Source organism: Squalius cephalus (genome assembly GCF_949319135.1).
Source record: "Squalius cephalus genome assembly, chromosome: 12".
NCBI classification, from domain to species: domain Eukaryota; kingdom Metazoa; phylum Chordata; class Actinopteri; order Cypriniformes; family Leuciscidae; genus Squalius; species Squalius cephalus.
The window spans coordinates 14,957,499-14,974,209 of NC_137133.1; the positions used below are offsets into that span (position 1 = coordinate 14,957,499).

The 16,711-nt window shown below is 35.1% G+C and overlaps 1 long non-coding RNA gene across 1 annotated transcript in view; it reads right to left on the reverse strand.

The window, feature by feature from the left end:
• Window positions 1-592: 592 nt before the first annotated feature.
• The window catches only part of LOC307168726, a 90,631-nt gene continuing 74,512 nt past the window's right edge, over window positions 593-16,711 (reverse strand). The window contains exons 5-6 of the long non-coding RNA XR_013822964.1: window positions 16,090-16,195; window positions 593-817 (exon numbers count right to left, since the gene is read on the reverse strand). This is a non-coding gene — a long non-coding RNA (uncharacterized lncRNA). The remainder of the gene's footprint in view (window positions 818-16,089; window positions 16,196-16,711) is intronic.

The following is a 16,711-nucleotide window of genomic DNA, read 5'->3' on the forward strand; positions in this document are numbered from 1 at the left end:
AAGGATCACTGTCCGCAATACTTACTGTACCATCAGTTTTTGGAAATCATTTTATTTGCTTATCATAGATATGCAAAATAGCATACAGTGCATCTCTTCCAGGACAAACATTGATTCCTGGACATGTGATAAATATATCATATTTAAATATATAATAGATATTAATGGCACGTAATTAGGAGAAGCTTCATTTGTCATGATATCAAGTGGCTCTAACTGAGGAATCACCCTCTTACAGTACAGTAAGCATGATATTCTGCGAACATCACAAACGACTTTTAACCAGAAACAGCCCCCAGTTTGGTTTATTGTACATGAGAGGGATTTTTTAACGTCCGCCCCGCTACTCAGTGCAAAGGTGTAAAGTGCAAGAGAAAAGCCCCCTGTTCAGCGAGCGGAGCCCCTCGCATTCAGTACACCCACACGAGAGATGCCCCCCCTCTTTCTGCCCCCCATCTGGACTCCTCACACACACACACACACACACACACACACACACACACACACACACACACACACACACACACATTAATTATTTAACAAGAAGACCAGTCAATGTAATTCCCAGAGGTAAAAAGTTAAGGGAGGTGGGTGACGTAAAAAAAGAAACAGAAAGAGAGAAAGCTATATGCCATTTAATTTCACAAAACTATCCAGTTCCTTTGTCTTTCCCTGATTTTGCTCCTCGACAGAGTGAAACGATGGCACCATGAATCAGCACTAAAGTCACGTGATCATCGGGAGATCCCTCACAGCACAGTCATGTGATCAGCTGGAAGCTTTTCCCACAGCCAGAGCTGCTTCCCAGAAACCTGAGCTGAAGGGGAATAAGAAAGAGAAAGAGAAAGGGACAGAGAGAGTGCTAAAATGATGTGTTTTTGTTTATGTGTGTATTTTGTCTGACCTTTCTGATTGTGGTTTATTTAACCCATACTGTATCATATTAGATGCACATATTTCTAAGGGCTCTAAATTATCAACATGATCAAAATGTTACTGAAAACCTTGTTGTACACAATCTACTACATGCCTTCTGTCATCTGATTGATAGTTTTTCTTCTTAGTTTTTGGCACAAAATTCAGTTCTGCCCCAAATTGCATACTTTTGCTCAGTTTGTGCCTCTGAAAAATAAAAAAAGGTGTTTTTTCTGCCTTTAGTTTGAGCACAATACTCTCACTTTATCATAATATATGAGCCATAAAAGCTTGATGTATCAAATATGATACATTAAAAAAAAATTGTCTAAAAGGTTTAAAATACTGTTCCATAAAAAAAGAAAAAAAGAAAAGAAAAATTGTCATATGTCAGGCTTTACAGGGTTAAGCAATACCAACAATAAAAAAACATTTCAAAATGTTGTTATTCTAGATCTATAATTAAAAATTAAAAAAAACAACTAAAATATCACATTTCAAATCATCACACAATCACATATACACATTTACTCCTGCACCTCAAGTTTAATGTCACAATATGATACAGTAGTAGAGTCTGGATGAGAAAACGCTGTGGTGGTTTCAATGGAGTGGGTGTAAATGCGCTGGTGGTTTTACGTCGAGGAGCCACACGGTATAGATCCTGCCTCATTACCATAACACAACCTTAACACAGATCCTTAATCTCTTATAAAGTCACATTAAAGTGTAGGAAATGGGGAGTGTTACTGGTAGTGTATGGGGTCTTGTGCAATACAAGTCCCTTTGTAAAGTGTGTCATCAAAGACTTTTGATATACAAAAACGATGCACTCATATTACTATGAATGGCAAGGCGGAAAAAGTTCCGCCTTCTAAATAAAAGAGCCAATCACAACTTTACTTGATGCTTTACTTGTAGCTGTACTTGCATGACTGAAATAGATGCCCGAGAGGCGTTTCAAAGATGGCCACTGTGTAAAATGACTTGCCTTAAAGGGACTTTGGTGTCATTTAAGCTATCCTAAATTTACATACACTGATCATGTTTAATAACTTGACAATGTGTAACGTCATGTAAAGCCTTAGGGCCAGATTTACTAAACAGGGTCAATTAGCCCGAGAGCGCAATTCCATAAAAGCACAGATGGGAGTGGAAAGTTCAGCACGTGATCTACTGACGACACCCAAATTAAAGAACATAGACGAAGCCGGATCATTTCCATAATGACCAACACAATCTACCAAGAGCAGCGCAAATTAACGTCTGGTTTAAGACATGCTATTTTGGGCAGTAAATAATGGTGCAAATACCAGTAAATTGACTAGTGCAAACCTTAGTAAATCACCTTGCGTGATTTATTTAAATACTTTCCTCCCATAAATGTTGCGTCTGAAGGGGAAACTCCTACAAATGCAAAAAGATCAGCAGCAAAAATAACCCTGTTCATGCTTTTTCAGTGCTAATTTTTCACTGCGTATCTTTATTAAATCTTGACAGTAGTTTTTACATTTTTTAAAAGAGGGTTTGCGCTGGTGCAAGCTGTTAGTTAATCTGGCCTTTAAACCGTTAACTGTCATAAGTTATTAATTTAAAATGCAATTCATTTTTATTGGAGTTTGATATTAGCATGTTGCTAAGCTAAAAGCATGATACTCCAATACACATCTGCATAACATAAACAAATTCGTACAATACTTTTTTATTGCACTAAACTATATTTATCAAAACATACTATTATTAAAACAAATGTAATTTTATTTAAAATCATTTCTATCCCCTCGTCCACCAGCTTGGATTCTGGTATTGTTGATGAGCATATGTGTTATTATTCAGAAAGAAAATAAAAATATTAAGTGCATTTGAAATTACAAAGTAACATTTACATAACGAGATTATTCATAGGCTCTTTTCATTTTGATATTTGAGTCATTTTCCAACATGTCATCTTCACTTTCATATCATAAAGCCTTTGTTTGGGGGAACGTTTTAGACTAGCGGTTGTTTTTCAGTAGTCTCTTTGTTTACTGTTGTCCATTTCATCATCTATATTTTTTACAAACATGGTGTCTGTAGGAAAGTACAGTACATGGGAGTATAAATGTCTTTCAAAGCTAACGATAATGAGCAGATCTTACAAAATCTTTTATCCGGTCACGTTTTTACCAGTGAATGAAAAGAAGCAAGTGTTTCCTGACCGCAGTTGAGACGTGTAGATGTATTATGGAATACTGGCCTTCCCCAGGTGTCCTTTCATAGTAAAACTTATGTCTTATTAATTTGTAAAGTGATATGCCTGTCAATGAACTATGTCATAATGCTTTTTAACACCCTGAATTCTGATTTTGCCCACCTGTGGTTTGGGTTCACCTTTCATTGGTTCTTAAAGTAAGTAGCACGTACTGATTCTGTAGGAGGCTGGAGTTTCTGGGTCTATGCTCATCACTTGTTACGCTCACAGAGTTACAGTAAACACTTAAAGCATGCTCACATAGGTACTTTTTGATCTGAAAATCATTTAGTGTTGCTTCGTCAATCCATTTCTACAAGACTGCATTTTTGTTTTACTGACACTGTTTGACGTGTAATATTTCAGTAATATAAGTAATGTTTATTTTCTAGTGGTCGATCTACTTGAGTAATTGTCCTATATAACTATTGGCTAATTGAGAATTATTTTGTGGAATCTGTACTTGAGTACTATTGAAATTTAAAAATAAAATAAAACACATTACTCCCTTCCCAATTCATTTGGAATTTCTAAATATGATTAAAAAATAAATAAATAAACATTTTAATTTGCAACTGTATAAATGGCCACAGCTGTTACTTGTCTATAATTGTTAATTCTAGCCAAAATTGATTGATTTGTCTCAAGCGTGAACAGGGTAAATGTTAACTGTTCTATAAATTTAAAGATATTTATCTATAAATTCTAAAATTATTCTAAAAATCAGAATTGACAGTAAAGTTAGCAGGTTTACAGCAAGTTAACAGGTTTCACGATAGAGTAAAATGTTGACTCAGTAACTTAGGGGTAATTTCTATGTACTTTTTACACCCTATTCAGTATAAGCTCTTTGAAAGGTTAAATTTTTTTACTTTTTCTCCTACGTTTGTGGGATTGTGGCAGTTCAAGCCTCCCTATTTTTGGAGAAAGTTGTCATGAGCTAACAGTGTGTGAACCTACAGTTATTATAAACACTGCTGAGTGACTTACAGTAACAGCCTTGTGAAAATGACTGCACCACAAATATATACAACTGTGATATTTCCCCCTCAAGTATACACTTGTAATCCAATGGAAACATTTGAGATTGCTTTGATTTTAGGCCAATATCTTTGCATTCATCTTGTAAAGTTATGCTATATACATGGGCATGTTCTGAAAATGCTCCCTCAGTCTAACTTTGAACATAATTTGAACATAATTCAGTTGGAAGAATATGAGCTCATTCACTTCTTCGTTTTCAGAGAATGTATATTATTGAATATGTTTATTTTGAATGAGTTATTTTTCCTCACCACATAGACATTTTCAAAGCAAAAAATGTAAATGTAAACGCATTCTTTATTTACCCACCCTGGCGTTGTTAAACAATTAAGATACATTCTTTTTTTCAAGGTTTAGACAGTAATGTTTAGAACGTTTAGATCTTTTTAGTGAAAATCAATAAGAAATTAGATTTTTATTTTATTTTATTTTACAGTGAATAAGAGTCCAATTTGGAAATTAACTGTGACCTGAAAGGCTTCACAAAACAAGTCAGTTCCTGTTCAATTCAGCCCTTATCAGGTAATCGGGAACAGATCACCTTACCTGACTCTGACTATTAACTATACACAACACAACTGGCTCCAGTTTACCATTAGGGCGCATGGCCAAGATAGCAAGCTTGACACAAAGACAGCAGAATCAGGGCAATGTGGACCAGCTAATTACAAGAGCACAGATAATGTAGCTCTCCCAGCTCGGAACATCAATAATGCAGAGCGCTGCTATCCACAGCCTGGGCCAGCTAGACAGATTCAGGACACTCACTGTGCTTTTTGTCAAAAACAGCCTCTGTGCCTCTCTCTCTCTCTCTCTCTTCCTGACGGTCTTTCTATTCTGGAATTGTGAATACAAGATTATGTCATGCCCAACTCGTCCAGAGGCTGCATCCTTCGAAGGTCGGACCGAGCGTTGTTAAATGGGATATTTGTATCGAATTCGAGTAAGTTGAAACCCAATCCTTACATTTAAATGTGTAATCCGGCATTTTCTCTCAAAAGAAAAAAAAAAATTCATTCGTCACTGACGCACAATGAATCTTGGAATAGGCTGTGAAGGATCAACTCGTTCTATTCTTCGTGGCCATGGAAATTAAGTATGCATTTGTAGACAGCAATTGAATGAGCCTTAAAGCATTTAAATCATTTAATCAATCGGCATTTAATTCAGCCTTCATCGCACCATTGTGACGCATTGAAGTGGCCTTCAAATGTAACCTTGGAAGGATGCAGCCTATGAATTGGGACAAAAATTATGTGTTTCAATTATTTTGATTTGCCCCATCCTCCCCCGTTTTCCTACCCGATTGTGTTCTCTTTCTTTTGCCATATTCTCATCCAATGTTCCTTGTCTTGTCATGCCCTGCTGTGCCTGTGGACTGTATATTTTTTCCACTTTCGGGTGGTTTTTGTCTGTTCTGGCACTTAATAAAAGCCCTACTTCACTTTGCATGTGAGTCCTCACTCATAACTTCTACCAAACCTGACATCTACAAGTCTTTAAAGCTTCTTAACTGTGACTAGTGTTAACGGGACTCGTAACCAAGTGCAATGCTTACCAACCGAGCAAGTTTACTATGTCAGAAATGCCATACATATGGAGCTGGTTGTCAAAATATGTCAAAAATGTCAAAATATATTAGTTTACAAATCATGATAAAAGTGTTTTGAGGGCATAACATAGCATTGTGCTAGAAACAGTGTGAAAATAAGTGTTCATTAATCGATAATCTGATCCTGTAATCAAAAATTTATGTGAAAAGGAATAAAAGTTGCTGTTTTATTGCCGCTAGTGTTCATTTCAGCTGGAAACAGCAGTGAACTATCACCATTATTTATACAGGCTTGCGCTTTATACAATATAGATGGTTTGAATGTAGATTTTAAGGGATAACCAGAAAAATAATGATTCAATGATGCAAACTGAGCTGAAAAGAAAATATTGTCATTGTTCAGCTGAGGTTCAGTTCAGAGTTGATTCAGTTCTGTTCAGGAACTGTGTAAAGATCATCAAATATGAAATGAGTTCAATGGACATAAAGCAGCTCTGTAGAAAACAGTGATTTCATTGTCCAGCTCAGTTCAGTTTTCATCCAATAGTGGGTAACACTTTATTTTAATTTAAACATATAGACATTCTGTTGACTTGTAACATTGCAACCTACATGTCAACTAGCAGTCATTAGTGTAAAACTGTCTGCTTAATATCTGCAAACTGTTTATTTTGATAATCACCCAAAAGACATTCTACTGACTATAAGTAACTATGCAACTATATGTTCTATCTATATTCTATTAATCCAAACCCTAACAGTTTACTAATACTCTACAAACACTCTAATGAGAGTTAGTTGGCATGTAGGTGCAACGTTACTTATAGTCAACAAAATGTCTAAAGGTGGCCATCAAAATAAAGTGTAACCCAATGGTGTAAGTACAGTCAAATCAATTGTATGTATAGGTACATTTTTAGCATTGAAAATGAAGTTAGAGGCACCTTTTTTGTGCCTATGTTAAACAATTGAGGTTACATTGAGGCACTTACAATGGAAGTGAATGGGGCCTATTTTTAGCGAATTTAAAAGCAGATATTTATAAAGATATTTAACAATATTATAATTTTATATAAGCACTTTAAGCTGTAAAGTTGTTGTTCAACCATTTTAGGGTTTTAGGCGTCACATTTTCATAGCAACAAAGTTGGATATAACTTTGTAAGCCTTGTTTTAACATTTACAAATTGACTCCATTCACTTCCATTGTAAGTGCTTAACTCTAACCAATGTCATTTTTTTCTATTTTTAGAGAAATTGATGTACAAGTGTAATCAACATCATGCCACATGTGCTGTCAATTGAGCTTAACTTGTACTGCACCCAGAATATTGTTTTAAGGTAACTAAATACAGTTAGATAGCAGCCTATTTTGTATTTTACATGTCTGGCACTAACAATCTTGGAACGTATACACACAATTTCATTTTCATTTTAATCATGTATTTGGCTCTGCTTGCTGTATGAGCCCAGACTAATGAAATGAGCTCTGTCTGTGCGTCTATGGGGAGGTCAGTGGGTACATGAGGGTGTAATTGATGTTTGCACACGAGAGAGAGAGAGAGAGAGAGGGGGGGGGGGGGTCTAGGAGTATACGGGTGAGTTATTGATGTCTTTGTGACTAGTTGTCATGTTTAGGTCACATTGGCGTAAGTACCTACTAAATATTCAGCATCTGGCTCAAGGGCACAGGAAACAGATCAGGCGGCGGGATAGGATGCTGAGTGGAGAGGACAGAAATGGAAAGGAGAAAAAGGAGTAGAAAAACAAAGGGACAATCCATCAACAACCTCTTTCATCTTTGCAGATTTAGAGTTAGATATGAACAGCACAGGGAATTTAACAAAACAAAAGACCCATCAGTCTCTTAAAATTCCCAAGCTGGTTTCTTTTTGAAACCTCAAAGCACAAACTGTATAACTAATGCCACTGGATACTACAAACATCCACAATAAAGATTTTTTTTTTTTAAGTCTATAGTTTAAAACACATGTGCTATGTTTTTAGAAATGTATTGATGTTGGTTTTATATGGTTTTGAAAAACTTTTGTACAATTTGAAGAAACATTTAAATTTAAAATGTCATGTGGTGTAACCACAAAGTAAAAAGTAAGTAAAAAGTAATCTATTTTCCTTAAACCTTGAATATGTGAGTGTACATACACAAAAGTTTTAAATGTGTTTTGAGGTAAAAAAAAAATATATATATATATATCTTTTTTTAAATATAAATCTCTTTCTGATTCTGATTATTAATTCATAAATGTCCAAACATTTTTGACGAGTCACACTACATGATATTTTACAACCTGAACCTTGTTTTAACAAGGTCAAATAATCGGATATTTTAAAATACTTTTTTAAACGATATGATTTTCATAAGAATTCATATTCATAAGAATTTCATTCTTGTAATGAGGCATTTTTTCTTCTTCATTTTGATATTAGGACAGCATTTTAAGCCCCCTCAAATCATACATATGAATTGCTTTTTTTTCACCTGAATTTCTAATAAATTAATGGATTAAAAACCTATTTGTCATATCACTGTCCTTTAAGTCAGATACACAAAATGTACTGTATGAATGTTATTGTATATAAAAACAAGCGGTATCTGCAAATAAATGCTATGCTGGTTCTTAGTCATTTTTGTCTCAATAATCCAGATATTTTAGGGGTCCAATATATGGTCTTCTGTTCCATAAGAGTCTCTGCTGAGTACATTTCTATTGCCAAGAATGCAAGGATGTTCAGGCATATGGCTATAAGTCTAATCTGATGTAGGAGCTGCAGGGTTGTGATCAGGTGACATCATCACGCTGTGACTCATCAGAGCCACACTAATGCAGCTCCTGCGCTGAAGTCATCGCCCTGAGCGTCTGATCGGACTGATCCTAGATCTGCTTTAAAGTGGCGTGATCAACCTGCCGTGAGTCATGAGGGGACACCGTCACCCATCTGCCAGGAATTAAAAGCAGAATTGCTGCTGCTGCTTTTCAGAAGGGCAGAGAAAGAGAGAATGCGAGCAGATTGCTGAGCTTGCTGATTGTAAACGACCTACTTGTCAATTAAACCAGACCAGCTATGACAGCAAAGCTATTCATTTAGCACACGTGCACTCAATAAGACACAATCACACTTCATCTTGAACAGGTGCTTTTTGGTTAGTCTTAATGTGCTGATATTATAAAGAATACAATTTTCCTTGATCTTTTGAGGTAAAGTAACTTGATCCTTTATGGGCACTTTGTTTGGATGATTAGAAATGATGGAAAATAGTTTTACAATGTATTTCTTTCTTAATCATGAAAAGATGTTAATTCATGTCTTTGATATCACATATCTCACATATTAAAGGAGTCCTGTTGTGCTTTTCTACTTTTTCAACTTAAGTTAGTGTGTAATGTTGCTGTTCGAGCATAAACAAGATCTACAAGGTTATAAAAATCAAAGTCCACTCCAAAGAGATATTTTATTTAACAGAATTTGTTTTTTAAGAACTACAACAAACGGCTCATTTGGACTACAACACGATTTTACCTGGCTTTGTGAAGTCATAATGTTCATTTCAATAATCTCAGCCCACGGAATACGCAAAAAAAGAGAGACCTTGATGAGCTGCATTAGAGAAGACAGTGTTGTCACTATGTTGAAGAGATGCTATTTTTTCCACAACATTTCCAAAACTGATTTGTTTGACCTTCCTAAGGCTGAAAAACCTAGAGTGGTTTAAATTTATTTTAAACACTGTTCCTGAACATTATAACCCCAATGTTTTATCTGTGCGCTGCACATTTTAAGGTGGACAGCTTCCAGAAACTAAGAGAGTACAATGCAGGCTAGGCACAAAAGTTTATCCTGAAATGGAGCAGTTCCCACTTTGTCAGCCAGGACAATCTGTTGTTTGTGGATAACAGCTTGTAAGTAAGTTCAAATTATAAGTTTTATGTAGTTAACCATGGTTTTGTGATCGATTACTGTTTGTATTACCATAGTTTTCCCGTCAAATATCACGATTAAATGGTGTATAACATTGTATATCAAGAAAATTACCACAAAAAACAACAACAACATACCACTCTGAAATGTTAAGTGAAATCCATTCTGGATGATCTTCTTGTTTATTGAAATTGATGCCATCCTTAAAGGGGTCATCGGATCCAAAATTCACTTTTATATGGTGTTTGCATATAAATGTGACCCTGGATCACAAAACCAGTCACAAGTATACCCGATATTTGTGGTAATAGCCAACAATACATTGTATGGATCAAAATTATGCCAAAAATCATTAGGATATTAAGGAAAGATCATGTTCCATGAAGATATTAAGTATATTTCCTACTGTATATATATAAAACATTTATTTTTGTGAGTGAATGCAGCACAATCGCGAAACATAAATGGACAACTTTAAAGGCGATTTTCTCAATGTTTCGATTTTTTTGCACCCTCAGATTCCTGATTTTCAATAGTTGTATCTCGACCAAATATTGTTCTATCATAATAAACCATACGTCAATGGAAAGCTTATTTATTCAGCTTTCAGATGATGTATACATCTCAATTGCAAAGAATTTACCCATGTGACTGGTTTTGTGGTCCAGGGACACAAATGTGTCTTTGCAGTGTGTGGACACAACCACCATACAATGAAAAAAAAAAAAAAATCCATTAACTCCTTTTTTAAATCTTTAAAAAGCCTAAACACTCTCAATAATCAAGCCGTCAAGACGCCAATCAATATTGCTCATGCTCCGCCCATGACCACTGACGGACTGTCCCGTATTAGCATATTTCCAACCTCAGCCATTTGTATACTGTCCGTCCGCCAAAGCATCACTTTACGTGTCTTGTGTCGATTCGCCCCACAGAAGAGAGGGGTGGGGTCAGCAGTTGCTCATTAACATTTAAAGAGACATGCACCGAAACGGGTCGCTGTGAACAGAGCTGTTTTTGAGGAGGTAAAAAGGGTGTTGTTTTACACAACCATTGAGGAATTTTAACCAAAGTATGTTACAAACTTTACATGAAGACCCTAAAGAATCAAACCAACTTGTGGAAAATGGGCATCCGATGACCCCTTTAATATTTACACCTGAGTAGATGAAACTCATGGTTATGATAAGGGACGGGACATTTCCTGATCACGTGCTAAGCGCTGCCAATCACAACCGATCACAACACACATGGCCAGCTAACCAATCACAGCACATTTCGTATTTCGGAAGAAGGGGTTTCATCAAAACAGGAACCAATGACTGTTCGGGACAGACTGGGGAGAGAGGTGCTGTAATAATGTAAAATATGGGAAAAAATAATGCGTAATCAATTACGCATGAAAGCATATTCTGTTACACCCCCAAAAACAGGACCCCTTTAAATTATACTACAAAGCTAAAAACGGTCAAATCAGCATTTCCCTGATGTTGTGTTTATCACGTTGAATGACAAAATAACCTTATAAAATTCATACACTACACAGTTGAATAAATAGTGCATACATAATATATAAGTGCATAGTGTACAGTGTGTCATTTGGGACACAACTAAGCTCTTTTGATTAGATCAAGATATTGTGAGTGCGTGCTTAGTTTATGACAAATTGTTTTAAGGTATTGAAGAAGTATTCTATGTGAGGATTTCAATTGGACGTTTAATCAGAGCCTGTCAGAGTGTAATGCAGGATCTGCAAAGCTGTTATTTAGGTATGGAGCAGTTAAAAACTATATTTAAACCTGGGCAAGAGAGCAGCAAAGCAATGTTTTCATGAATGGGGCTTTGAAATGGCACAGAACACAGAACAATGGAGCAAACACTTTTCTTTTTAAAATACAGCATTTAGGATTAAGGGTCCGAAACTGGATGGAAAATTATATGACAACTTTAAAATACATCTCAGCCTAACTTGTGAGGGCATCTCTGTCTTTATTCTCTCAGCCTCATCTTTGTTTCAGACCTGTGCCTAGTGAAAAAGAAGTATACTTCAGCATACTTTTGAAAAAGAGTACTTATTATGTAAATAATATACTGTGAAAGAATATACTTATATGAACTGAACGCATGTTTTCAGACACCTAATTGCATGTTATTTGCAATTAAATGGAGCTGCATTATAGTTTAACTTTGTATTAAACGCCATTACTGAACTTTAGAGTGATTTTTGAACCACTTAAGTACATCTTTATATGCAATTTCATAATTACTTCTATTGGTTTTTAAATATAGTTAAATGAAGTATCAAATACAGTTAAAATTATGCTCAAGCAGTTTACATGTGCTTAAACACGTTAGTCAACACATCAAAATAAGTGTACTTCTTAAAAGCACGACAAAAGGTTCTTAAAACAAAATGATTAAAATGTACTTTAAAGTAAAACTTTTAATTTGCCATTATTACAAAGTGCACTTTATAAAAGTCATTAAAATTGTACACTCTATAAGAACACTTAAGTGGCATTTAATTTCATTAACATTTAAGTTTTTATAAAATATACTTTTACGATTTGAAGTACACTACAAGTGCACATTTTAAGCACTCATCTTTTTCACAAGGCTCTGATTTACCTCTCTCCCACCCTTTCTCTATCTTGCCTAACAAGACTCCTTTACAGTGTGTTCCTGTTTGCAGCCTATCAGTCATAAGCACTCACACATACAATCGTTGTATCTGGTGTCTGGTCCCCTGGCCAAATCTCTGAGGGGTCAGGACAGGCCCCTGACTTCCTTTACTTACTATCTGCTCCCTCACCTTTCACCTTTCCCACAATCCTGACACCCTTCATCTGCAGGAGCACAAAAAAGTTCATATCTTAGCCTTAGCCAAACTAGCTTTAGCCTAGTTTGGACCTTACAGGAACAGTTCATCCAAAAAATGATGTACTCACTGTATCATTCCAAACCAGAATGTACATTTTTGAGTGAACTACCCTAAATCAGCAATATGTTGTTTGACAGACAAATCCAGAACAATAATCAATTTGTTAGCCAAATAATCAAATATCACAAGTACACAAACAAGTGCAAGTGCAAAAAAAAAATAAAAAAAATATGCAAAAACCACAAGAGAGTGAAGTTCCTGAGCCACATTCAGTTGGCGTACCGCCTGGCTGCAATGTGACAGAAGACAGAAGATAACACAAAACTATTTGTGTCTTCATCACCCTGACTCTAACTCAATGTTTAGAATGATGTAACCTCTTCATGTTATTGACAGTGAGTGATTGAGTGTGTGAGAGAGAGAAACGCTGACAGAGATGAGAGATGAGTGTGAATTATGGCCTGAGTGAGTAGCAGGTATGTTTATTTGAAAAGGGTGAACTACATGCAACAAGTTCACAGCTCCTGCGAACTGCATGCTTACTGCTTCATATCCTCACGCTCTAGTACAACGCAAGCTGCTAACTGTCAGCTATTGTGAAGATGTTTTAAAACACTACAGTGTTTATGATATATAAATCTCAAATTACATGATAATGACAGAGTTTGTGTTTTCTTGATGCATTGTGGGACAGTGATACTGTGTGAACTGTTTCGCAAGCGTTTATTTACCGTTGGCCGAAAGTAAACTTGTAATCTAACATTTATTCTTATGGATTTGAAAAGCCTGTTAAATAAACCATGTTTAAAATACAACTTTTAATGAAAATTCTGTCATCATTTACTCTCCCTCACCCTCATGTTGTTAGGTGTACTATTTTACGAGGTAGCGATGTCATTTGAATACATACAATGTGATTTGAACAAACATTGAAAGTTAAACATTGAAAGTTCACCCCTAACCCCATCGCTAAACCTAACCATCACTAAACAGATAAACAGATTGTACGAATTCATCTGATAGCCACCAAAATGGTGAAATCCAAGAAATTGTGTTTAAACTTTCGAGATTTCTGTCCCTCCACCAAAACTATAGAAATCCACATGAATCAAGCAGTTTAATCCAAATGAAAATGCACTTTGAATGGAGGAAGAGAAATGTGCCGAAGATAAATGAACGTCTTATGGGTTTGGAACGACAGAATGACAGAATTGTTTAACTCTTCGGAGTCTTGGGCTATTTTGGCCGTTTTTGAGTACTTTTTATTTTTTTTATTTTGCGACATAAACAAATGTTTACCATACCAATGTTTGGTATTGTTTTTTTCAGCACAACATCACCTATATGAACAGACAATAATTTTTTCACTTTTATGTACTGTATCAACATACTGGACCCAAAATCACACAAAAAACACAAAATCCGAATAGAAAAATTATAGTTTTTTTACTACAAAAAACACAAACATGCTCAATGAAGCATTTTAAAAGGTTTAAAATGTAAACACAAGTTGTAAATGTCAACATATACAGGTAAAATTCAGATATAATCAAGCTATATACAAAAAAAATATGATTTACAAAAAAAAAAGCGAGTGTAGCCATAGGCTTTTTTTCCTCTTTTTAGCTTTGCCACTTTTTAAAAGTTTATGCACACAATTATACAGAGAGCTATATTTAAGGCCTTGCATTCCCAGAGTATGAGGGTTCCCATTTAGTGCAAATACAACATAAAAAAGGTAAAATTGAGATAAAATCTAACTATATACAGCAAAAAGCAGGTGTGGCAATAGGCGTTTTTTTCTTTTCTTTTTTGCTTAGAAACTCTACAAAACACTTCATATACAATTACACAGACAGCTACATTACAGGGCTTTCCTTCCTTGAGTAAGAGGGGTTCCTAAAAAGTGCAAATATACTATACAAAAGGTAAAATGAACACAAAATCAAACTATATATACAACTATTTACAACGAATATCAGGTGAGTTTTTTTTTTTTTTATCTGTGCCACTCCTCAAAACAGTTTCTGTCAACAATGAGACTAAAGACATTCGCTTCATTTTCCGTCCACAAAAAACTACCTAAACTACCTAAACTATCTACACTACTCCTAAACTACTCTCAAAATCTATTCAAACTTTTCCAAAAACTAGCAATAATCTCTCTCTCTCTCTCTTTCTATATATATGTCTCTCTGTCTACTCCGTCAATCTCCCGACTTCCGCGGGCGCCTTTCAATTTCACTTCTTTGCTCAGTTGGCTCCTCCTCCACTCCCTAAAATGTGCAGCCTGAAGAGCAGAGTCAGCAGATTCACACATTTTTCTCCGTTTTGTTTTATGACAAAAACCGACGAAGTTATGAGAATAAATGCAACGCCTGTCGCATCCCATCTTGCGTTCCTTTATGAACGCGTCAATATTTTCAATATTTTTTTTATATAAAGTTTAAATTATCATATCTCCGTTTTTACTTGGTCTATCAACACAAAACAAAAAGTAAAATAGAGTTTCAAGCCAGCACTTTCGACAGAAGTGGACAGCAGCGCTCAACGTGACTTTGTTTTTATGCTTCGACGTCTTAAACTGGTCATGTGATTTGATCACGCCGGCGTGATCGGCGACTCGGAAGAGTTAAGGCCACCCAACATTTCTTAAAATGTTATGTAATTGTTTTATGTAATTGAATTTATGTGAAATGTAATTTATATCAATGTTGTAGCTAATCAAAAGATTTTTTCTTAAAATGTTAGCGCTATGAAAACAAGAAAAGGAAAATGTTTAATATGACCATTTTAGATATGTAATAGAATGTAATGTATAATGTAGAAACTCATGTATGTCAAGTATGAATACATGAGGCTTTGTATGTATCTATGTAACATTCTCACATGGTTTATAAGCAAGTCGGTTGTGATTTAATATGAATGCCTGGAAAATGTCATAATATGCCTATGAAGTTATTACTGTGACAGTTGAAAGAAAAGCAAGAGATTTATCTGTCAAAATACGTAAAGTTGGGTTCTGTCTTATTTTAGCACCGAAAACTGTTTATGTGTTTAGTACTTTGAGACTCGTATAAAAACACATTCAGTGCTCAGAAGCTAATTTACATATTTAGTGCATTAACCTGTTTTTCTTCATGTCTCGCATGAAGAAGTAGAACGTTTTAGATGAGCAAGTGGAACTTTTCTCTTATAAGAGGCTATTGACAAGTATATGCATATATACTATATGTGTGCAGTGTTTGACGGGATAGGTGGGTTTACACCTGCACCTCCCCTTCACCCCAGACTCAGACGGACCACAGCGCTGGGGGTTGAAGAGTCTGGAAATTATGCATTTTGTGACATATAGACAGAATCAGACATTAGCCAGACTTTAGTCTCCCTTACAGGGCTATCATTCAAACTCTTCTTTCCATCCATCCATACATCTCTCTATTTGATTTGTATACTCAAAGTATTCGCTTAACTCAAATTTAGGATGTTTGCACCTAAAAATGAAAGGCCTGTCATTATTTTACTCACCCTCATGTCATTTCAAACCCGCCTCACTTTCTTTCATCGGTGGAACTGTTTTGGAGAATGTTAACGCCGCTCTCTTCCATATGAATATGATGGTGGTGACCAGAGGCTGTAAAGAAAGAAAAGAACACCATAAACGTGTTATAAAAGGTGTCTAATAATGCTTTAATTTCTTCTGAAACCATACAGAAGCTTTGTGTGAAGAATTTATAGTTTATTTTATTTTAAGAAAAATACATCACAATAAATAGTAAGTTCTTTCAAAGTCATCTTTATTAATAGCAAGTGAATGAATTTAAACATTAACTAGCTAAATTCTTTTCAATTTTATCTCAAATGAAAATTCTACTATAGCTAGTTTAGTTACTATAGCTAATTTAGTGTATTATATCAACTAAGTAGCATTTTGGTTTATGTCTAACGAAAATATGGTCTTTATAATACATAATCTTTTTATTTTTTGTCATTGGGTAAATAAATATTTTTTAATAATATTAAATCAACATTTAAAATAATTTGAGAGAAAAAAACCTAATAAATTTGGCTGTAAGAATTTTTTTTTTGTTTGTTTGTTTGTTTTTTGGTCCAATATATAAATTTCAGTGTAAGAAAATTTAGAATTTAG